The following is a 24997-nucleotide window of genomic DNA, read 5'->3' as shown; positions in this document are numbered from 1 at the left end:
GTGTTTTTCAACATTACAAGTCGGGAACTACGATATCTAATGTGAAAACGCATGAAACCGTCGTAATCTTGTAGAAAACATTGTAAAGTTGCGAGTAAAACGTTTTCTAACGATAGAAGTGCGAAGGTTAGCTTGAGTTATGTTAGTTTAAGCTATATAGCGTCGTGAGACCACCAAAAAGGACGTCATCTAACCAGATAGTGTTGTTTTATTGCGAGTACGAAACTGCGATAGGTAAAATGTTGTGAAAGCACACAAAACGGCATGAACAAGCCAAATACTGCGTGTTGTACCGTTACAAGTGCGAAACTGCTATGTTGTGACATTCTCGGTAAAGCGCATGCGAGTATCGTGAAACCTTAAAGAACGATGTCATTTAGCGAGATACAGCGTTCTGTACTGTAATAAGTTGGTGAGAAACTGTGAGGTCAAGCAAATATCGTAATTGTGAACGAAACAGTGTAATTGAGCGTATTTAGATAAAAGTGCGAATGTTAGGTTATGTTGAGATATCAACCGTCGTAAAACCGCATTAAACAATGTCACTTAGTGAGATGTAGTGTTTTTCAACATTACAAGTCGGGAACTACGATATCTAATGTGAAAGCGCATGAAACCGTCGTAATCTTGTAGAAAACATTGTAAAGTTGCGAGTAAAACGTTTTCTAACGATAGAAGTGCGAAGGTTAGCTTGAGTTATGTTAGTTTAAGCTATATAGCGTCGTGAGACCACCAAAAAGGACGTCATCTAACGAGATAGTGTTGTTTTATTGCATGTACGAAACTGCAATAGGTGAAATGTTGTGAATGTACACAAAACGACTTGAACAAGCCAGATACTGCGTGTTGTACCGTTACAAGTGCGAAACTGCTATGTTGTGATATTCTCGTTAAAGCGCATGAAAGCATCGTGAAACCTTAAAAAACGATGTCATTTAGCGAGATACAGCGTTCTGTACTGCAATAAGTTGGTGAAAAACTGTGAGGTTATGCAAATATCCTAATTGTGAACGAAACAGTGTAATAGAGCGTTTTTTAATACAAGTGCGAATGTTAGGTTAGGTTAAGATATGAACCGTCGTAAAACCGCATTAATCAATGTCACTTAGTAAGATGCAGTGTTTTTCACCATTACAAGTCGGGAACTGCGATATCTAATGTGAAAGCGCTTGCAAACGTCGTTAGGTTAGGTTAGGTTAGGTTAGGTTAGGTTACGTTAGGTTAGGTTAGGTTAGGTTAGGTTTGGTTAGGTTAGGTTAGGTTAGGGTATGTTAGGTTAGGTTAGGTTAGGTTGGTTTAGGTAAGGTTAGGTTAGGTTAAGATATGAACCGCGCTAAAACCGCATTAAACAATGTCACTTAGTGAGATGCTGTGTTTTTCACCATTACAAGTCGGGAACTGCGATATCTAATGTGAAAGCGCATGAAACCGTCGTAATCTTGTAGAAAACATTGTAAAGTAGCGAATAAAACGTTTTCTAACGATAGAAGTGCGAAGGTTCGGTTAGTTTGAGTTATGTTAGTTTAAGCTAGGTAGCGTCGTGAAACCACCAAAAACGACGTCATCTAACGAGATAGTGTTGTTTTAATGCGATTACGAAACTGCGATAGGTAAACTGTTGTGAAAGCACACAAAACGGCATGAACAAGCCAAATACTGCGTGTTGTACCGTTACAAGTGCGAAACTGCTATGTTGTGACATTCTCGGTAAAGCGCATGCAAGTATCGTGAAACCTTAAAGAACGATGTCATTTAGCGAGATACAGCGTTCTTTACTGTAATAAGTTGGTGAGAAACTGTGAGGTCAAGCAAATATCGTAATTGTGAACGAAACAGTGTAATTGAGCGTCTTTAGATACAAGTGCGAATGTTAGGTTAGGTTGACATATCAACCGTCGTAAAACCGCATTAAACAATGTCACTTAGTGAGATGTAGTGTTTTTCAACATTACAAGTCGGGAACTACGATATCTAATGTGAAAGCGCATGAAACCGTCGTAATCTTGTAGAAAACATTGTAAAGTTGCGAGTAAAACGTTTTCTAACGATAGAAGTGCGAAGGTTAGGTTAGGTTAGGATAGTTTAAGCTAGGTAGCGTCGTGAAACTACCAAAAACGACGTCATCTAACGAGATAGTGTTGTTTTATTGCGAGTATTAAACTGCGATAGGTGAAATGTTGTGAATGCACACAAAACGGCATGAACAAGCCAAATACTGCGTGTTCTACCGTTACAAGTGCGAAACTGCTATATTGTGATATTCTCGTTAAAGCGCATGCAAGCATCGTGAAACCTTAAAGAACAATGTCATTTAGCGAGATACAGCGTTCTGTACTGCAATAAGTCGGTGAAAAACTGTGACGTTATGCAAATATCGTAATTGTGAACGAAACAGTGTAATAGAGCGTTTTTCAATACAAGTACGAATGTTAGGTTAGGTTAAGATATGAACCGTCGTAAAACCGCATTAAACAATGTCACTTAGTGAGATGCAGTGTTTTTCACCATTACAAGTTGGGAACTGCGATATCTAATGTGAAAGCGCTTGCAAACGTCGTTAGGTTAGGTTAGGTTAGGTTAGGTTAGGTTACGTTAGGTTAGGTTTGGTTAGGTTAGGTTAGGTTAGGTTATGTTAGGTTAGGTTGGGTTAGGTTAGGTTAGGTTACGTTAGGTTAAGGTATGAACCGTCGTAAAACCGCAATAAACAATGTCACTTAGTGAGATGCAGTGTTTTTCACCTTTACAAGTCGGGAACTGCGATATCTAATGTGAAAGCGCTTGAAACCGTCGTAATGTTGTAGAAAGCAATGTAAAGTAGCGAGTAAAACGTTTTCTAACGATAGAAGTGCGAAGGTTATGTTAGGTTGAGTTATGTTAGTTTAAGCTAGGTAGCGTCGTGAAACCACCAAAAACGACGTCATCTAACGAGATAGTGTTGTTTTATTGCGAGTACGAAACTGCGATAGGTAAAATGTTGTGAAAGCACACAAAACGGCATGAACAAGCCAAATACTGCGTGTTGTACCGTTACAAGTGCGAAAGTGCTATGTTGTGACATTCTCGCTAAAGCGCATGCAAGTATCGTGAAACCTTAAAGAACGATGTCATTTAGCGAGATACAGCGTTCTGTACTGCAATAGGTTGGTGAAAAACTGTGAGGTTATGCAAATATCGTAATTGTGAACGAAACAGTGTAATAGAGCGTTTTTCAATACAAGTACGAATGTTAGGTTAGGTTAAGATATGAACCGTCGTAAAACCGCATTAAACAATGTCACTTAGTGAGATGCAGTGTTTTTCACCATTACAAGTTGGGAACTGCGATATCTAATGTGAAAGCGCTTGAAACCGTCGTAATGTTGTAGAAAGCAATGTAAAGTAGCGAGTAAAACGTTTTCTACCGATAGAAGTGCGAAGGTTATGTTAGGTTGAGTTATGTTAGTTTAAGCTAGGTAGCGTCGTGAAACCACCAAAAACGACGTCATCTAACGAGATAGTGTTGTTTTATTGCGAGTACGAAACTGCGATAGGTAAAATGTTGTGAAAGCACACAAAATGGCATGAACAAGCCAAATACTGCGTGTTGTACCGTTACAAGTGCGAAACTGCTATGTTGTGACATTCTCGGTAAAGCGCATGCAAGTATCGTGAAACCTTAAAGAACGATGTCATTTAGCGAAATACAGCGTTCTGTACTGTAATAAGTTGGTGAGAAACTGTGAGGTCAAGCAAATATCGTAATTGTGAACGAAACAGTGTAATTGAGCGTATTTAGATACAAGTGCGAATGTTAGGTTATGTTGAGATATCAACCGTCGTAAAACCGCATTAAACAATGTCAATTAGTGAGATGTAGTGTTTTTCAACATTACAAGTCGGGAACTACGATATCTAATGTGAAAGCGCATGAAACCGTCGTAATCTTGTAGAAAACATTGTAAAGTTGCGAGTAAAACGTTTTCTAATGATAGAAGTGCGAAGGTTAGGTTAGGTTAGGTTAGTTTAAGCTAGGTAGCGTCGTGAAACTACCAAAAACGACGTCATCTAACGAGATAGTGTTGTTTTATTGCGAGTATTAAACTGCGATAGGTGAAATGTTGTGAATGCACACAAAACGGCATGAACAAGCCAAATACTGCGTGTTCTACCGTTACAAGTGCGAAACTGCTATATTGTGATATTCTCGCTAAAGCGCATGCAAGCATCGTGAAACCTTAAAGAACAATGTCATGTAGCGAGATACAGCGTTCTGTACTGCAATAAGTTGGTGAAAAACTGTGAGGTTATGCAAATATCGTAATTGTGAACGAAACAGTGTAATAGAGCGTTTTTCAATACAAGTACGAATGTTAGGTTAGGTTAAGATATGAACCGTCGTAAAACCGCATTAAACAATGTCACTTAGTGAGATGCAGTGTTTTTCACCATTACAAGTTGGGAACTGCGATATCTAATGTGAAAGCGCTTGAAACCGTCGTAATGTTGTAGAAAGCAATGTAAAGTAGCGAGTAAAACGTTTTCTAACGATAGAAGTGCGAAGGTTATGTTAGGTTGAGTTATGTTAGTTTAAGCTAGGTAGCGTCGTGAAACCACCAAAAACGACGTCATCTAACGAGATAGTGTTGTTTTATTGCGAGTACGAAACTGCGATAGGTAAAATGTTGTGAAAGCACACAAAATGGCATGAACAAGCCAAATACTGCGTGTTGTACCGTTACAAGTGCGAAACTGCTATGTTGTGACATTCTCGGTAAAGCGCATGCAAGTATCGTGAAACCTTAAAGAACGATGTCATTTAGCGAAATACAGCGTTCTGTACTGTAATAAGTTGGTGAGAAACTGTGAGGTCAAGCAAATATCGTAATTGTGAACGAAACAGTGTAATTGAGCGTCTTTAGATACAAGTGCGAATGTTAGGTTAGGTTGACATATCAACCGTCGTAAAACCGCATTAAACAATGTCGCTTAGTGAGATGTAGTGTTTTTCAACATTACAAGTCGGGAACTACGATATCTAATGTGAAAGCGCATGAAACCGTCGTAATCTTGTAGAAAACATTGTAAAGTTGCGAGTAAAACGTTTTCTAACGATAGAAGTGCGAAGGTTAGGTTAGGTTAGGTTAGCTTAAGCTAGGTAGCGTCGTGAAACTACCAAAAACGACGTCATCTAACGAGATAGTGTTGTTTTATTGCGAGTATTAAACTGCGATAGGTGAAATGTTGTGAATGCACACAAAACGGCATGAACAAGCCAAATACTGCGTGTTCTACCGTTACAAGTGCGAAACTGCTATATTGTGATATTCTCGTTAAAGCGCATGCAAGCATCGTGAAACCCTAAAGAACAATGTCATTTAGCGAGATACAGCGTTCTGTACTGCAATAAGTTGGTGAAAAACTGTGAGGTTATGCAAATATCGTAATTGTGAACGAAACAGTGTAATAGAGCGTTTTTCAATACAAGTACGAATGTTAGGTTAGGTTAAGATATGAACCGTCGTAAAACCGCATTAAACAATGTCACTTGATGAGATGCAGTGTTTTTCACCATTACAAGTTGGGAACTGCGATATCTAATGTGAAAGCGCTTGCAAACATCGTTAGGTTAGGTTAGGTTAGGTTAGGTTAGGTTAGGTTACGTTAGGTTAGGTTAGGTTAGGTTAGGTTATGTTAGGTTAGGTTGGGTTAGGTTAGGTTAGGTTACGTTAGGTTAAGGTATGAACCGTCGTAAAACCGCAATAAACAATGTCACTTAGTGAGATGCAGTGTTTTTCACCTTTACAAGTCGGGAACTGCGATATCTAATGTGAAAGCGCTTGAAACCGTCGTAATGTTGTAGAAAGCAATGTAAAGTAGCGAGTAAAACGTTTTCTAACGATAGAAGTGCGAAGGTTATGTTAGGTTGAGTTATGTTAGTTTAAGCTAGGTAGCGTCGTGAAACCACCAAAAACGACGTCATCTAACGAGATAGTGTTGTTTTATTGCGAGTACGAAACTGCGATAGGTAAAATGTTGTGAAAGCACACAAAACGACTTGAACAAGCCAGATACTGCGTGTTGTACCGTTACAAGTGCGAAACTGCTATGTTGTGATATTCTCGTTAAAGCGCATGAAAGCATCGTGAAACCTTAAAAAACGATGTCATTTAGCGAGATACAGCGTTCTGTACTGCAATAAGTTGGTGAAAAACTGTGAGGTTATGCAAATATCCTAATTGTGAACGAAACAGTGTAATAGAGCGTTTTTTAATACAAGTGCGAATGTTAGGTTAGGTTAAGATATGAACCGTCGTAAAACCGCATTAATCAATGTCACTTAGTAAGATGCAGTGTTTTTCACCATTACAAGTCGGGAACTGCGATATCTAATGTGAAACCGCTTGCAAACGTCGTTAGGTTAGGTTAGGTTAGGTTAGGTTAGGTTAGGTTAGGTTACGTTAGGTTAGGTTAGGTTAGGTTAGGTTTGGTTAGGTTAGGTTAGGTTAGGTTAGGGTATGTTAGGTTAGGTTAGGTTAGGTTGGTTTAGGTAAGGTTAGGTTAGGTTAAGATATGAACCGCGCTAAAACCGCATTAAACAATGTCACTTAGTGAGATGCTGTGTTTTTCACCATTACAAGTCGGGAACTGCGATATCTAATGTGAAAGCGCATGAAACCGTCGTAATCTTGTAGAAAACATTGTAAAGTAGCGAATAAAACGTTTTCTAACGATAGAAGTGCGAAGGTTCGGTTAGTTTGAGTTATGTTAGTTTAAGCTAGGTAGCGTCGTGAAACCACCAAAAACGACGTCATCTAACGAGATAGTGTTGTTTTAATGCGATTACGAAACTGCGATAGGTAAACTGTTGTGAAAGCACACAAAACGGCATGAACAAGCCAAATACTGCGTGTTGTACCGTTACAAGTGCGAAACTGCTATGTTGTGACATTCTCGGTAAAGCGCATGCAAGTATCGTGAAACCTTAAAGAACGATGTCATTTAGCGAGATACAGCGTTCTGTACTGTAATAAGTTGGTGAGAAACTGTGAGGTCAAGCAAATATCGTAATTGTGAACGAAACAGTGTAATTGAGCGTCTTTAGATACAAGTGCGAATGTTAGGTTAGGTTGACATATCAACCGTCGTAAAACCGCATTAAACAATGTCACTTAGTGAGATGTAGTGTTTTTCAACATTACAAGTCGGGAACTACGATATCTAATGTGAAAGCGCATGAAACCGTCGTAATCTTGTAGAAAACATTGTAAAGTTGCGAGTAAAACGTTTTCTAACGATAGAAGTGCGAAGGTTAGGTTAGGTTAGGATAGTTTAAGCTAGGTAGCGTCGTGAAACTACCAAAAACGACGTCATCTAACGAGATAGTGTTGTTTTATTGCGAGTATTAAACTGCGATAGGTGAAATGTGAATGCACACAAAACGGCATGAACAAGCCAAATACTGCGTGTTCTACCGTTACAAGTGCGAAACTGCTATATTGTGATATTCTCGTTAAAGCGCATGCAAGCATCGTGAAACCTTAAAGAACAATGTCATTTAGCGAGATACAGCGTTCTGTACTGCAATAAGTCGGTGAAAAACTGTGACGTTATGCAAATATCGTAATTGTGAACGAAACAGTGTAATAGAGCGTTTTTCAATACAAGTACGAATGTTAGGTTAGGTTAAGATATGAACCGTCGTAAAACCGCATTAAACAATGTCACTTAGTGAGATGCAGTGTTTTTCACCATTACAAGTTGGGAACTGCGATATCTAATGTGAAAGCGCTTGCAAACGTCGTTAGGTTAGGTTAGGTTAGGTTAGGTTAGGTTACGTTAGGTTAGGTTTGGTTAGGTTAGGTTAGGTTAGGTTATGTTAGGTTAGGTTGGGTTAGGTTAGGTTAGGTTACGTTAGGTTAAGGTATGAACCGTCGTAAAACCGCAATAAACAATGTCACTTAGTGAGATGCAGTGTTTTTCACCTTTACAAGTCGGGAACTGCGATATCTAATGTGAAAGCGCTTGAAACCGTCGTAATGTTGTAGAAAGCAATGTAAAGTAGCGAGTAAAACGTTTTCTAACGATAGAAGTGCGAAGGTTATGTTAGGTTGAGTTATGTTAGTTTAAGCTAGGTAGCGTCGTGAAACCACCAAAAACGACGTCATCTAACGAGATAGTGTTGTTTTATTGCGAGTACGAAACTGCGATAGGTAAAATGTTGTGAAAGCACACAAAACGGCATGAACAAGCCAAATACTGCGTGTTGTACCGTTACAAGTGCGAAAGTGCTATGTTGTGACATTCTCGCTAAAGCGCATGCAAGTATCGTGAAACCTTAAAGAACGATGTCATTTAGCGAGATACAGCGTTCTGTACTGCAATAGGTTGGTGAAAAACTGTGAGGTTATGCAAATATCGTAATTGTGAACGAAACAGTGTAATAGAGCGTTTTTCAATACAAGTACGAATGTTAGGTTAGGTCAAGATATGAACCGTCGTAAAACCGCATTAAACAATGTCACTTAGTGAGATGCAGTGTTTTTCACCATTAAGGTTGGGAACTGCGATATCTAATGTGAAAGCGCTTGAAACCGTCGTAATGTTGTAGAAAGCAATGTAAAGTAGCGAGTAAAACGTTTTCTACCGATAGAAGTGCGAAGGTTATGTTAGGTTGAGTTATGTTAGTTTAAGCTAGGTAGCGTCGTGAAACCACCAAAAACGACGTCATCTAACGAGATAGTGTTGTTTTATTGCGAGTACGAAACTGCGATAGGTAAAATGTTGTGAAAGCACACAAAATGGCATGAACAAGCCAAATACTGCGTGTTGTACCGTTACAAGTGCGAAACTGCTATGTTGTGACATTCTCGGTAAAGCGCATGCAAGTATCGTGAAACCTTAAAGAACGATGTCATTTAGCGAAATACAGCGTTCTGTACTGTAATAAGTTGGTGAGAAACTGTGAGGTCAAGCAAATATCGTAATTGTGAACGAAACAGTGTAATTGAGCGTATTTAGATACAAGTGCGAATGTTAGGTTATGTTGAGATATCAACCGTCGTAAAACCGCATTAAACAATGTCAATTAGTGAGATGTAGTGTTTTTCAACATTACAAGTCGGGAACTACGATATCTAATGTGAAAGCGCATGAAACCGTCGTAATCTTGTAGAAAACATTGTAAAGTTGCGAGTAAAACGTTTTCTAACGATAGAAGTGCGAAGGTTAGGTTAGGTTAGGTTAGTTTAAGCTAGGTAGCGTCGTGAAACTACCAAAAACGACGTCATCTAACGAGATAGTGTTGTTTTATTGCGAGTATTAAACTGCGATAGGTGAAATGTTGTGAATGCACACAAAACGGCATGAACAAGCCAAATACTGCGTGTTCTACCGTTACAAGTGCGAAACTGCTATATTGTGATATTCTCGCTAAAGCGCATGCAAGCATCGTGAAACCTTAAAGAACAATGTCATGTAGCGAGATACAGCGTTCTGTACTGCAATAGAAGGGGCTAGTTGGTTGAACATTGTTGAGACTCACACCGCGCTGGAATTAAACACACAAATAAAAGACACACTGAAGCACAGGTAGGACACACACGAGCGCGAGTATTAAACAATGTCAATGTTTAATTCGCGCTCGTGTGTGTCCTACCTGTGCTTCAGTGTGTCTTTTATTTGTGTGTTTAATTCCAGCGCGGTGTGAGTCTCAACAATGTACTGCAATAAGTTGGTGAAAAACTGTGAGGTTATGCAAATATCGTAATTGTGAACGAAACAGTGTAATAGAGCGTTTTTCAATACAAGTACGAATGTTAGGTTAGGTTAAGATATGAACCGTCGTAAAACCGCATTAAACAATGTCACTTAGTGAGATGCAGTGTTTTTCACCATTACAAGTTGGGAACTGCGATATCTAATGTGAAAGCGCTTGAAACCGTCGTAATGTTGTAGAAAGCAATGTAAAGTAGCGAGTAAAACGTTTTCTAACGATAGAAGTGCGAAGGTTATGTTAGGTTGAGTTATGTTAGTTTAAGCTAGGTAGCGTCGTGAAACCACCAAAAACGACGTCATCTAACGAGATAGTGTTGTTTTATTGCGAGTACGAAACTGCGATAGGTAAAATGTTGTGAAAGCACACAAAATGGCATGAACAAGCCAAATACTGCGTGTTGTACCGTTACAAGTGCGAAACTGCTATGTTGTGACATTCTCGGTAAAGCGCATGCAAGTATCGTGAAACCTTAAAGAACGATGTCATTTAGCGAAATACAGCGTTCTGTACTGTAATAAGTTGGTGAGAAACTGTGAGGTCAAGCAAATATCGTAATTGTGAACGAAACAGTGTAATTGAGCGTCTTTAGATACAAGTGCGAATGTTAGGTTAGGTTGACATATCAACCGTCGTAAAACCGCATTAAACAATGTCGCTTAGTGAGATGTAGTGTTTTTCAACATTACAAGTCGGGAACTACGATATCTAATGTGAAAGCGCATGAAACCGTCGTAATCTTGTAGAAAACATTGTAAAGTTGCGAGTAAAACGTTTTCTAACGATAGAAGTGCGAAGGTTAGGTTAGGTTAGGTTAGCTTAAGCTAGGTAGCGTCGTGAAACTACCAAAAACGACGTCATCTAACGAGATAGTGTTGTTTTATTGCGAGTATTAAACTGCGATAGGTGAAATGTTGTGAATGCACACAAAACGGCATGAACAAGCCAAATACTGCGTGTTCTACCGTTACAAGTGCGAAACTGCTATATTGTGATATTCTCGTTAAAGCGCATGCAAGCATCGTGAAACCCTAAAGAACAATGTCATTTAGCGAGATACAGCGTTCTGTACTGCAATAAGTTTGTGAAAAACTGTGAGGTTATGCAAATATCGTAATTGTGAACGAAACAGTGTAATAGAGCGTTTTTCAATACAAGTACGAATGTTAGGTTAGGTTAAGATATGAACCGTCGTAAAACCACATTAAACAATGTCACTTGATGAGATGCAGTGTTTTTCACCATTACAAGTTGGGAACTGCGATATCTAATGTGAAAGCGCTTGCAAACATCGTTAGGTTAGGTTAGGTTAGGTTAGGTTAGGTTAGGTTAGGTTACGTTAGGTTAGGTTAGGTTAGGTTAGGTTATGTTAGGTTAGGTTGGGTTAGGTTAGGTTAGGTTACGTTAGGTTAAGGTATGAACCGTCGTAAAACCGCAATAAACAATGTCACTTAGTGAGATGCAGTGTTTTTCACCTTTACAAGTCGGGAACTGCGATATCTAATGTGAAAGCGCTTGAAACCGTCGTAATGTTGTAGAAAGCAATGTAAAGTAGCGAGTAAAACGTTTTCTAACGATAGAAGTGCGAAGGTTCGGTTAGTTTGAGTTATGTTAGTTTAAGCTAGGTAGCGTCGTGAAACCACCAAAAACGACGTCATCTAACGAGATAGTGTTGTTTTAATGCGATTACGAAACTGCGATAGGTAAACTGTTGTGAAAGCACACAAAACGGCATGAACAAGCCAAATACTGCGTGTTGTACCGTTACAAGTGCGAAACTGCTATGTTGTGACATTCTCGGTAAAGCGCATGCAAGTATCGTGAAACCTTAAAGAACGATGTCATTTAGCGAGATACAGCGTTCTGTACTGTAATAAGTTGGTGAGAAACTGTGAGGTCAAGCAAATATCGTAATTGTGAACGAAACAGTGTAATTGAGCGTCTTTAGATACAAGTGCGAATGTTAGGTTAGGTTGACATATCAACCGTCGTAAAACCGCATTAAACAATGTCACTTAGTGAGATGTAGTGTTTTTCAACATTACAAGTCGGGAACTACGATATCTAATGTGAAAGCGCATGAAACCGTCGTAATCTTGTAGAAAACATTGTAAAGTTGCGAGTAAAACGTTTTCTAACGATAGAAGTGCGAAGGTTAGGTTAGGTTAGGATAGTTTAAGCTAGGTAGCGTCGTGAAACTACCAAAAACGACGTCATCTAACGAGATAGTGTTGTTTTATTGCGAGTATTAAACTGCGATAGGTGAAATGTTGTGAATGCACACAAAACGGCATGAACAAGCCAAATACTGCGTGTTCTACCGTTACAAGTGCGAAACTGCTATATTGTGATATTCTCGTTAAAGCGCATGCAAGCATCGTGAAACCTTAAAGAACAATGTCATTTAGCGAGATACAGCGTTCTGTACTGCAATAAGTCGGTGAAAAACTGTGAGGTTATGCAAATATCGTAATTGTGAACGAAACAGTGTAATAGAGCGTTTTTCAATACAAGTACGAATGTTAGGTTAGGTTAAGATATGAACCGTCGTAAAACCGCATTAAACAATGTCACTTAGTGAGATGCAGTGTTTTTCACCATTACAAGTTGGGAACTGCGATATCTAATGTGAAAGCGCTTGCAAACGTCGTTAGGTTAGGTTAGGTTAGGTTAGGTTAGGTTAGGTTACGTTAGGTTAGGTTTGGTTAGGTTAGGTTAGGTTAGGTTATGTTAGGTTAGGTTGGGTTAGGTTAGGTTAGGTTACGTTAGGTTAAGGTATGAACCGTCGTAAAACCGCAATAAACAATGTCACTTAGTGAGATGCAGTGTTTTTCACCTTTACAAGTCGGGAACTGCGATATCTAATGTGAAAGCGCTTGAAACCATCGTAATGTTGTAGAAAGCAATGTAAAGTAGCGAGTAAAACGTTTTCTAACGATAGAAGTGCGAAGGTTATGTTAGGTTGAGTTATGTTAGTTTAAGCTAGGTAGCGTCGTGAAACCACCAAAAACGACGTCATCTAACGAGATAGTGTTGTTTTATTGCGAGTACGAAACTGCGATAGGTAAAATGTTGTGAAAGCACACAAAACGGCATGAACAAGCCAAATACTGCGTGTTGTACCGTTACAAGTGCGAAAGTGCTATGTTGTGACATTCTCGCTAAAGCGCATGCAAGTATCGTGAAACCTTAAAGAACGATGTCATTTAGCGAGATACAGCGTTCTGTACTGTAATAAGTTGGTGAGAAACTGTGAGGTCAAGCAAATATCGTAATTGTGAACGAAACAGTGTAATTGAGCGTCTTTAGATACAAGTGCGAATGTTAGGTTAGGTTGACATATGAACCGTCGTAAAACCGCATTAAACAATGTCACTTAGTGAGATATAGTGTTTTTCAACATTACAAGTCGGGAACTACGATATCTAATGTGAACGCGCATGAAACCGTCGTAATCTTGTAGAAAACATTGTAGAGTGGCGAGTAAAACGTTTTCTAACGATAGAAGTGCGAAGGTTAGGTTAGGTTAGGTTAGTTTAAGCTAGGTAGCGTCGTGAAACTACCAAAAACGACGTCATCTAACGAGATAGTGTTGTTTTATAGCGAGTATTAAACTGCGATAGGTGAAATGTTGTGAAAGCACACAAAACGGCATGAACAAGCCAAATACTGCGTGTTTACCGTTACAAGTGCGAAACTGCTATATTGTGATATTCTCGTTAAAGCGCATGCAAGCATCTGAAACCTTAAAGAACAATGTCATTTAGCGAGATACAGCGTTCTGTACTGCAATAAGTTGGTGAAAAACTGTGAGGTTATGCAAATATCGTAATTGTGAACAAAACAGTGTAATAGAGCGTTTTTAGATACAAGTGCGAATGTTAGGTTAGGTTAAGATATGAACCGTCGTAAAACCGCATTAAACAATGTCAATTACTGAGATGCAGTGTTTTTCACCATTAAAAGTGGGGAACTGCGATATTTAATGTGAAAGCGCTTGCAACCGTCGTTAGGTTAGGTTAGGTTAGGTTAGGTTAGGTTAGGTTAGGTTAGATTAGGTTAGGTTGGGTTGAGTTGGGTTAGGTTAGGTTAGGTTAGGTTAGGTTGGGTTAGGTCAGGTTAGGTTAGGTTAGGTTACGTTAGGTTAGGTTAGGTTACGTTAGGTTAGGTTAGGTTACGTTAGGTTAGGTTAGGTTAGGTAAGGATAATTTGGTTAGGTTAGGTAAGGTTAGGTTAGGTTAGGTTAGGTTGGGTTGGGTGTTGTTGGGTTGGGTTGGGTTGGGTTAGGTTGGGTTAGGTTAGGTTAGGTTAGGTTAGGTTACGTTAGGTTATGTTAGGTTAGGTTAGGTTACGTTAGGTTAGGTTAGGTCGGGTAAGGTTAGGTTACGTTAGAATAGGTTAGGTTAGGTTACGTTAGGTTAGGTTAAGTTAGGTTAGGTTAGGTTAGGTTAGGTTAGGTTGGGTTGGGTTGGGTTAGGTTGGGTTAGGTTAGGTTAGGTTAGGTTGGGTTAGGTTATTTAGGTTAGGTTAGGTTAGGTTGGGTTGGGTTGGGTTAGGTTAGGTTAGGTTAGGTAAGGTTAGGTTAGGTTAGGTTAGGTTAGGTTAAGGTATGAACCGTTGTAAAACCGCATTAAACAATGTCACTTAGTGAGATGCAGTGTTTTTCACCTTTACAAGTTGGGAACTGTGATATCTAATGTGAAAGCGCTTGAAACCGTCGTAATGTTGTAGAAAGCAATGTAAAGTAGCGAGTAAAACGTTTTCTAACGATAGAAGTGCGAAGGTCATGTTAGGTTGAGTTCTGTTAGTTTAAGCTAGGTAGCGTCGTGAAACTACCAAAAACAACGTCATCTAACGAGATAGTGTTGTTTTATTGCGAGTACGAAACTGCGATAGGTGAAATGTTGTGAAAGCACACAAAACGGCATGAACAAGCCAAATACTGCGTGTTGTACCGTTACAAGTGCGAAACTGCTATGTTGTGACATTCTCGGTAAAGCGCATGCAAGTATCGTGAAACCTTAAAGAACGATGTCGTTTAGCGAGATACAGCGTTCTGTACTGTGATAAGTTGGTGAGAAACTGTGAGGTCTAGCAAATATCGTAATTGTGAACGAAACAGTGTAATTGAGCGTCTTTATATACAAGTGCGAATGTTAGGTTTTGTTGAGATATCAACCGTCGTAAAACCGCATTAAACAATGTCACTTAGTGAGATGTAGTGTTTTTCAACATTACAAGTCGGGAACTACGATATCTAATGTGAAAGCGCATGAAACCGTCGTAATCTTGTAGAAAACATTGTAAAGTTGCGAGTAAAACGTTTTCTAACGATAGAAGTGCGAAGGTTAGCTTGAGTTATGTTAGTTTAAGCTATATAGCGTCGTGAGACCACCAAAAAGGACGTCATCTAACGAGATAGTGTTGTTTTATTGCATGTACGAAACTGCAATAGGTGAAATGTTGTGAATGTACACAAAACGACTTGAACAAGCCAGATACTGCGTGTTGTACCGTTACAAGTGCGAAACTGCTATGTTGTGATATTCTCGTTAAAGCGCATGAAAGCATCGTGAAACCTTAAAAAACGATGTCATTTAGCGAGATACAGCGTTCTGTACTGCAATAAGTTGGTGAAAAACTGTGAGGTTATGCAAATATCCTAATTGTGAACGAAACAGTGTAATAGAGCGTTTTTTAATACAAGTGCGAATGTTAGGTTAGGTTAAGATATGAACCGTCGTAAAACCGCATTAATCAATGTCACTTAGTAAGATGCAGTGTTTTTCACCATTACAAGTCGGGAACTGCGATATCTAATGTGAAAGCGCTTGCAAACGTCGTTAGGTTAGGTTAGGTTAGGTTAGGTTAGGTTAGGTTACGTTAGGTTAGGTTAGGTTAGGTTAGGTTTGGTTAGGTTAGGTTAGGTTAGGTTAGGGTATGTTAGGTTAGGTTAGGTTAGGTTGGTTTAGGTAAGGTTAGGTTAGGTTAAGATATGAACCGCGCTAAAACCGCTTTAAACAATGTCACTTAGTGAGATGCTGTGTTTTTCACCATTACAAGTCGGGAACTGCGATATCTAATGTGAAAGCGCATGAAACCGTCGTAATCTTGTAGAAAACATTGTAAAGTAGCGAATAAAACGTTTTCTAACGATAGAAGTGCGAAGGTTCGGTTAGTTTGAGTTATGTTAGTTTAAGCTAGGTAGCGTCGTGAAACCACCAAAAACGACGTCATCTAACGAGATAGTGTTGTTTTAATGCGATTACGAAACTGCGATAGGTAAACTGTTGTGAAAGCACACAAAACGGCATGAACAAGCCAAATACTGCGTGTTGTACCGTTACAAGTGCGAAACTGCTATGTTGTGACATTCTCGGTAAAGCGCATGCGAGTATCGTGAAACCTTAAAGAACGATGTCATTTAGCGAGATACAGCGTTCTGTACTGTAATAAGTTGGTGAGAAACTGTGAGGTCAAGCAAATATCGTAATTGTGAACGAAACAGTGTAATTGAGCGTATTTATATACAAGTGCGAATGTTAGGTTATGTTGAGATATCAACCGTCGTAAAACCGCATTAAACAATGTCACTTAGTGAGATGTAGTGTTTTTCAACATTACAAGTCGGGAACTACGATATCTAATGTGAAAGCGCATGAAACCGTCGTAATCTTGTAGAAAACATTGTAAAGTTGCGAGTAAAACGTTTTCTAACGATAGAAGTGCGAAGGTTAGGTTAGGTTAGGTTAGTTTAAGCTAGGTAGCGTCGTGAAACTACCAAAAACGACGTCATCTAACGAGATAGTGTTGTTTTATTGCGAGTATTAAACTGCGATAGGTGAAATGTTGTGAATGCACACAAAACGGCATGAACAAGCCAAATACTGCGTGTTCTACCGTTACAAGTGCGAAACTGCTATATTGTGATATTCTCGCTAAAGCGCATGCAAGCATCGTGAAACCTTAAAGAACAATGTCATGTAGCGAGATACAGCGTTCTGTACTGCAATAAGTTGGTGAAAAACTGTGAGGTTATGCAAATATCGTAATTGTGAACGAAACAGTGTAATAGAGCGTTTTTCAATACAAGTACGAATGTTAGGTTAGGTTAAGATATGAACCGTCGTAAAACCGCATTAAACAATGTCACTTAGTGAGATGCAGTGTTTTTCACCATTACAAGTTGGGAACTGCGATATCTAATGTGAAAGCGCTTGAAACCGTCGTAATGTTGTAGAAAGCAATGTAAAGTAGCGAGTAAAACGTTTTCTAACGATAGAAGTGCGAAGGTTATGTTAGGTTGAGTTATGTTAGTTTAAGCTAGGTAGCGTCGTGAAACCACCAAAAACGACGTCATCTAACGAGATAGTGTTGTTTTATTGCGAGTACGAAACTGCGATAGGTAAAATGTTGTGAAAGCACACAAAATGGCATGAACAAGCCAAATACTGCGTGTTGTACCGTTACAAGTGCGAAACTGCTATGTTGTGACATTCTCGGTAAAGCGCATGCAAGTATCGTGAAACCTTAAAGAACGATGTCATTTAGCGAAATACAGCGTTCTGTACTGTAATAAGTTGGTGAGAAACTGTGAGGTCAAGCAAATATCGTAATTGTGAACGAAACAGTGTAATTGAGCGTCTTTAGATACAAGTGCGAATGTTAGGTTAGGTTGACATATCAACCGTCGTAAAACCGCATTAAACAATGTCGCTTAGTGAGATGTAGTGTTTTTCAACATTACAAGTCGGGAACTACGATATCTAATGTGAAAGCGCATGAAACCGTCGTAATCTTGTAGAAAACATTGTAAAGTTGCGAGTAAAACGTTTTCTAACGATAGAAGTGCGAAGGTTAGGTTAGGTTAGGTTAGCTTAAGCTAGGTAGCGTCGTGAAACTACCAAAAACGACGTCATCTAACGAGATAGTGTTGTTTTATTGCGAGTATTAAACTGCGATAGGTGAAATGTTGTGAATGCACACAAAACGGCATGAACAAGCCAAATACTGCGTGTTCTACCGTTACAAGTGCGAAACTGCTATATTGTGATATTCTCGTTAAAGCGCATGCAAGCATCGTGAAACCCTAAAGAACAATGTCATTTAGCGAGATACAGCGTTCTGTACTGCAATAAGTTGGTGAAAAACTGTGAGGTTATGCAAATATCGTAATTGTGAACGAAACAGTGTAATAGAGCGTTTTTCAATACAAGTACGAATGTTAGGTTAGGTTAAGATATGAACCGTCGTAAAACCACATTAAACAATGTCACTTGATGAGATGCTGTGTTTTTCACCATTACAAGTTGGGAACTGCGATATCTAATGTGAAAGCGCTTGCAAACATCGTTAGGTTAGGTTAGGTTAGGTTAGGTTAGGTTAGGTTAGGTTACGTTAGGTTAGGTTAGGTTAGGTTAGGTTATGTTAGGTTAGGTTGGGTTAGGTTAGGTTAGGTTACGTTAGGTTAAGGTATGAACCGTCGTAAAACCGCAATAAACAATGTCACTTAGTGAGATGCAGTGTTTTTCACCTTTACAAGTCGGGAACTGCGATATCTAATGTGAAAGCGCTTGAAACCGTCGTAATGTTGTAGAAAGCAATGTAAAGTAGCGAGTAAAACGTTTTCTAACGATAGAAGTGCGAAGGTTCGGTTAGTTTGAGTTATGTTAGTTTAAGCTAGGTAGCGTCGTGAAACCACCAAAAACGACGTCATCTAACGAGATAGTGTTGTTTTAATGCGATTACGAAACTGCGATAGGTAAACTGTTGTGAAAGCACACAAAACGGCATGAACAAGCCAAATACTGCGTGTTGTACCGTTACAAGTGCGAAACTGCTATGTTGTGACATTCTCGGTAAAGCGCATGCAAGTATCGTGAAACCTTAAAGAACGATGTCATTTAGCGAGATACAGCGTTCTGTACTGTAATAAGTTGGTGAGAAACTGTGAGGTCAAGCAAATATCGTAATTGTGAACGAAACAGTGTAATTGAGCGTCTTTAGATACAAGTGCGAATGTTAGGTTAGGTTGACATATCAACCGTCGTAAAACCGCATTAAACAATGTCACTTAGTGAGATGTAGTGTTTTTCAACATTACAAGTCGGGAACTACGATATCTAATGTGAAAGCGCATGAAACCGTCGTAATCTTGTAGAAAACATTGTAAAGTTGCGAGTAAAACGTTTTCTAACGATAGAAGTGCGAAGGTTAGGTTAGGTTAGGATAGTTTAAGCTAGGTAGCGTCGTGAAACTACCAAAAACGACGTCATCTAACGAGATAGTGTTGTTTTATTGCGAGTATTAAACTGCGATAGGTGAAATGTTGTGAATGCACACAAAACGGCATGAACAAGCCAAATACTGCGTGTTCTACCGTTACAAGTGCGAAACTGCTATATTGTGATATTCTCGTTAAAGCGCATGCAAGCATCGTGAAACCTTAAAGAACAATGTCATTTAGCGAGATACAGCGTTCTGTACTGCAATAAGTCGGTGAAAAACTGTGAGGTTATGCAAATATCGTAATTGTGAACGAAACAGTGTAATAGAGCGTTTTTCAATACAAGTACGAATGTTAGGTTAGGTTAAGATATGAACCGTCGTAAAACCGCATTAAACAATGTCACTTAGTGAGATGCAGTGTTTTTCACCATTACAAGTTGGGAACTGCGATATCTAATGTGAAAGCGCTTGCAAACGTCGTTAGGTTAGGTTAGGTTAGGTTAGGTTAGGTTAGGTTACGTTAGGTTAGGTTTGGTTAGGTTAGGTTAGGTTAGGTTATGTTAGGTTAGGTTGGGTTAGGTTAGGTTAGGTTACGTTAGGTTAAGGTATGAACCGTCGTAAAACCGCAATAAACAATGTCACTTAGTGAGATGCAGTGTTTTTCACCTTTACAAGTCGGGAACTGCGATATCTAATGTGAAAGCGCTTGAAACCATCGTAATGTTGTAGAAAGCAATGTAAAGTAGCGAGTAAAACGTTTTCTAACGATAGAAGTGCGAAGGTTATGTTAGGTTGAGTTATGTTAGTTTAAGCTAGGTAGCGTCGTGAAACCACCAAAAACGACGTCATCTAACGAGATAGTGTTGTTTTATTGCGAGTACGAAACTGCGATAGGTAAAATGTTGTGAAAGCACACAAAACGGCATGAACAAGCCAAATACTGCGTGTTGTACCGTTACAAGTGCGAAAGTGCTATGTTGTGACATTCTCGCTAAAGCGCATGCAAGTATCGTGAAACCTTAAAGAACGATGTCATTTAGCGAGATACAGCGTTCTGTACTGTAATAAGTTGGTGAGAAACTGTGAGGTCAAGCAAATATCGTAATTGTGAACGAAACAGTGTAATTGAGCGTCTTTAGATACAAGTGCGAATGTTAGGTTAGGTTGACATATGAACCGTCGTAAAACCGCATTAAACAATGTCACTTAGTGAGATATAGTGTTTTTCAACATTACAAGTCGGGAACTACGATATCTAATGTGAACGCGCATGAAACCGTCGTAATCTTGTAGAAAACATTGTAGAGTGGCGAGTAAAACGTTTTCTAACGATAGAAGTGCGAAGGTTAGGTTAGGTTAGGTTAGTTTAAGCTAGGTAGCGTCGTGAAACTACCAAAAACGACGTCATCTAACGAGATAGTGTTGTTTTATAGCGAGTATTAAACTGCGATAGGTGAAATGTTGTGAAAGCACACAAAACGGCATGAACAAGCCAAATACTGCGTGTTCTACCGTTACAAGTGCGAAACTGCTATATTGTGATATTCTCGTTAAAGCGCATGCAAGCATCGTGAAACCTTAAAGAACAATGTCATTTAGCGAGATACAGCGTTCTGTACTGCAATAAGTTGGTGAAAAACTGTGAGGTTATGCAAATATCGTAATTGTGAACAAAACAGTGTAATAGAGCGTTTTTAGATACAAGTGCGAATGTTAGGTTAGGTTAAGATATGAACCGTCGTAAAACCGCATTAAACAATGTCAATTACTGAGATGCAGTGTTTTTCACCATTAAAAGTGGGGAACTGCGATATTTAATGTGAAAGCGCTTGCAACCGTCGTTAGGTTAGGTTAGGTTAGGTTAGGTTAGGTTAGGTTAGGTTAGATTAGGTTAGGTTGGGTTGAGTTGGGTTAGGTTAGGTTAGGTTAGGTTAGGTTGGGTTAGGTCAGGTTAGGTTAGGTTAGGTTACGTTAGGTTAGGTTAGGTTACGTTAGGTTAGGTTAGGTTACGTTAGGTTAGGTTAGGTTAGGTAAGGATAATTTGGTTAGGTTAGGTAAGGTTAGGTTAGGTTAGGTTAGGTTGGGTTGGGTGTTGTTGGGTTGGGTTGGGTTGGGTTAGGTTGGGTTAGGTTAGGTTAGGTTAGGTTAGGTTACGTTAGGTTATGTTAGGTTAGGTTAGGTTACGTTAGGTTAGGTTAGGTCGGGTAAGGTTAGGTTACGTTAGAATAGGTTAGGTTAGGTTACGTTAGGTTAGGTTAAGTTAGGTTAGGTTAGGTTAGGTTAGGTTAGGTTGGGTTGGGTTGGGTTAGGTTGGGTTAGGTTAGGTTAGGTTAGGTTGGGTTAGGTTATTTAGGTTAGGTTAGGTTAGGTTGGGTTGGGTTGGGTTAGGTTAGGTTAGGTTAGGTAAGGTTAGGTTAGGTTAGGTTAGGTTAGGTTAAGGTATGAACCGTTGTAAAACCGCATTAAACAATGTCACTTAGTGAGATGCAGTGTTTTTCACCTTTACAAGTTGGGAACTGTGATATCTAATGTGAAAGCGCTTGAAACCGTCGTAATGTTGTAGAAAGCAATGTAAAGTAGCGAGTAAAACGTTTTCTAACGATAGAAGTGCGAAGGTCATGTTAGGTTGAGTTCTGTTAGTTTAAGCTAGGTAGCGTCGTGAAACTACCAAAAACAACGTCATCTAACGAGATAGTGTTGTTTTATTGCGAGTACGAAACTGCGATAGGTGAAATGTTGTGAAAGCACACAAAACGGCATGAACAAGCCAAATACTGCGTGTTGTACCGTTACAAGTGCGAAACTGCTATGTTGTGACATTCTCGGTAAAGCGCATGCAAGTATCGTGAAACCTTAAAGAACGATGTCGTTTAGCGAGATACAGCGTTCTGTACTGTGATAAGTTGGTGAGAAACTGTGAGGTCTAGCAAATATCGTAATTGTGAACGAAACAGTGTAATTGAGCGTCTTTATATACAAGTGCGAATGTTAGGTTTTGTTGAGATATCAACCGTCGTAAAACCGCATTAAACAATGTCACTTAGTGAGATGTAGTGTTTTTCAACATTACAAGTCGGGAACTACGATATCTAATGTGAAAGCGCATGAAACCGTCGTAATCTTGTAGAAAACATTGTAAAGTTGCGAGTAAAACGTTTTCTAACGATAGAAGTGCGAAGGTTAGCTTGAGTTATGTTAGTTTAAGCTATATAGCGTCGTGAGACCACCAAAAAGGACGTCATCTAACGAGATAGTGTTGTTTTATTGCATGTACGAAACTGCAATAGGTGAAATGTTGTGAATGTACACAAAACGACTTGAACAAGCCAGATACTGCGTGTTGTACCGTTACAAGTGCGAAACTGCTATGTTGTGATATTCTCGTTAAAGCGCATGAAAGCATCGTGAAACCTTGCAAATACCGGCAGGTATTTGCATTTTTCGTCCTGTCATCCAACTGCCCACAAAGCTTCAGTGGTTTTCGGCACTCCTCTCACGTGCACGAGTAATCTGCACGTCGGAGGGTGAGAGGAAGAAAGAAGAAAAGAGGATTGTCGCCGAGCTACGAAGGAATGGCTACACAGAAGCGTTCATCCGCCGGGCGTCACGCCGTTTGTCGAGACGACAACCACCGCACCGCGGAAAGACACCTGCAAGCGACACACCGCCCGACCCCCTTTCCGCCCTGGCCACACCACCGCACACGAGAGAAACGAAGTCGCCAAACAACCGCGTCGCCATTCCATATGTGCCGGGCATAAGTGAACAGCTCTCGAGAGTCCTAGGAAAAGCCGGGGTCACGGTAATTCATAAACCTGTTTCGACGCTCAATCGCTTGCTACCGCGGCCGAAAGACCGACCTCCGAGGGAGCTACACCCGGGCGTTGTCTACAAAGTGTCGTGTTCTGGGTGTCCAGCCTGCTACATAGGCGAGAGCAAGTGTTTCCCGGAAAGAATGCGCCAACACAAGAACGACGTCAGGAAGATGGAAGTGCAACGTAGCGCTCTGGCGGAGCACTGCGAGAAGCACGACCATAAAATTGACTTAGACGGCGCTTCTGTTATTGAAACAGAACGGAATTTGGGAAAGAGGCTCTTGCTCGAGTCTTGGCACATTCAGCATACGCCTGCCAACGTGAACCGCTCGCTGGGAACAATGCCTTCGGTGTACGTTCACGGTCTCCGAAACGTGGTGGAAAGGGAAAGCCGGAGCCGTGGTGAGAGAACACGACGCGACGACACTTCCATGACCAAGACAGTCACCCCCTGAGGAAGGGACCGAGTCGGTCCCGAAACGTCGGGCTCTTTTTGAACTGTGGCTGGAGCAATTTCAATTTTCTAAACTTTTCTACCCAGCCAGACAGATTGCTGTCAAAATGTTTACGTTTAAACCTTAAAAAACGATGTCATTTAGCGAGATACAGCGTTCTGTACTGCAATAAGTTGGTGAAAAACTGTGAGGTTATGCAAATATCCTAATTGTGAACGAAACAGTGTAATAGAGCGTTTTTTAATACAAGTGCGAATGTTAGGTTAGGTTAAGATATGAACCGTCGTAAAACCGCATTAATCAATGTCACTTAGTAAGATGCAGTGTTTTTCACCATTACAAGTCGGGAACTGCGATATCTAATGTGAAAGCGCTTGCAAACGTCGTTAGGTTAGGTTAGGTTAGGTTAGGTTAGGTTACGTTAGGTTAGGTTAGGTTAGGTTAGGTTTGGTTAGGTTAGGTTAGGTTAGGTTAGGGTATGTTAGGTTAGGTTAGGTTAGGTTGGTTTAGGTAAGGTTAGGTTAGGTTAAGATATGAACCGCGCTAAAACCGCTTTAAACAATGTCACTTAGTGAGATGCTGTGTTTTTCACCATTACAAGTCGGGAACTGCGATATCTAATGTGAAAGCGCATGAAACCGTCGTAATCTTGTAGAAAACATTGTAAAGTAGCGAATAAAACGTTTTCTAACGATAGAAGTGCGAAGGTTCGGTTAGTTTGAGTTATGTTAGTTTAAGCTAGGTAGCGTCGTGAAACCACCAAAAACGACGTCATCTAACGAGATAGTGTTGTTTTAATGCGATTACGAAACTGCGATAGGTAAACTGTTGTGAAAGCACACAAAACGGCATGAACAAGCCAAATACTGCGTGTTGTACCGTTACAAGTGCGAAACTGCTATGTTGTGACATTCTCGGTAAAGCGCATGCGAGTATCGTGAAACCTTAAAGAACGATGTCATTTAGCGAGATACAGCGTTCTGTACTGTAATAAGTTGGTGAGAAACTGTGAGGTCAAGCAAATATCGTAATTGTGAACGAAACAGTGTAATTGAGCGTATTTATATACAAGTGCGAATGTTAGGTTATGTTGAGATATCAACCGTCGTAAAACCGCATTAAACAATGTCACTTAGTGAGATGTAGTGTTTTTCAACATTACAAGTCGGGAACTACGATATCTAATGTGAAAGCGCATGAAACCGTCGTAATCTTGTAGAAAACATTGTAAAGTTGCGAGTAAAACGTTTTCTAACGATAGAAGTGCGAAGGTTAGCTTGAGTTATGTTAGTTTAAGCTATATAGCGTCGTGAGACCACCAAAAAGGACGTCATCTAACGAGATAGTGTTGTTTTATTGCATGTACGAAACTGCAATAGGTGAAATGTTGTGAATGTACACAAAACGACTTGAACAAGCCAGATACTGCGTGTTGTACCGTTACAAGTGCGAAACTGCTATGTTGTGATATTCTCGTTAAAGCGCATGAAAGCATCGTGAAACCTTAAAAAACGATGTCATTTAGCGAGATACAGCGTTCTGTACTGCAATAAGTTGGTGAAAAACTGTGAGGTTATGCAAATATCCTAATTGTGAACGAAACAGTGTAATAGAGCGTTTTTTATTACAAGTGCGAATGTTAGGTTAGGTTAAGATATGAACCGTCGTAAAACCGCATTAATCAATGTCACTTAGTAAGATGCAGTGTTTTTCACCATTACAAGTCGGGAACTGCGATATCTAATGTG

The sequence above is a fragment of the Rhipicephalus microplus genome, unplaced genomic scaffold (assembly GCF_043290135.1).
Source record: "Rhipicephalus microplus isolate Deutch F79 unplaced genomic scaffold, USDA_Rmic scaffold_33, whole genome shotgun sequence".
In the NCBI taxonomy this organism is placed as follows: Eukaryota; Metazoa; Arthropoda; class Arachnida; order Ixodida; family Ixodidae; genus Rhipicephalus; species Rhipicephalus microplus.
Note: the sequence above shows the minus strand (reverse complement) of the source record.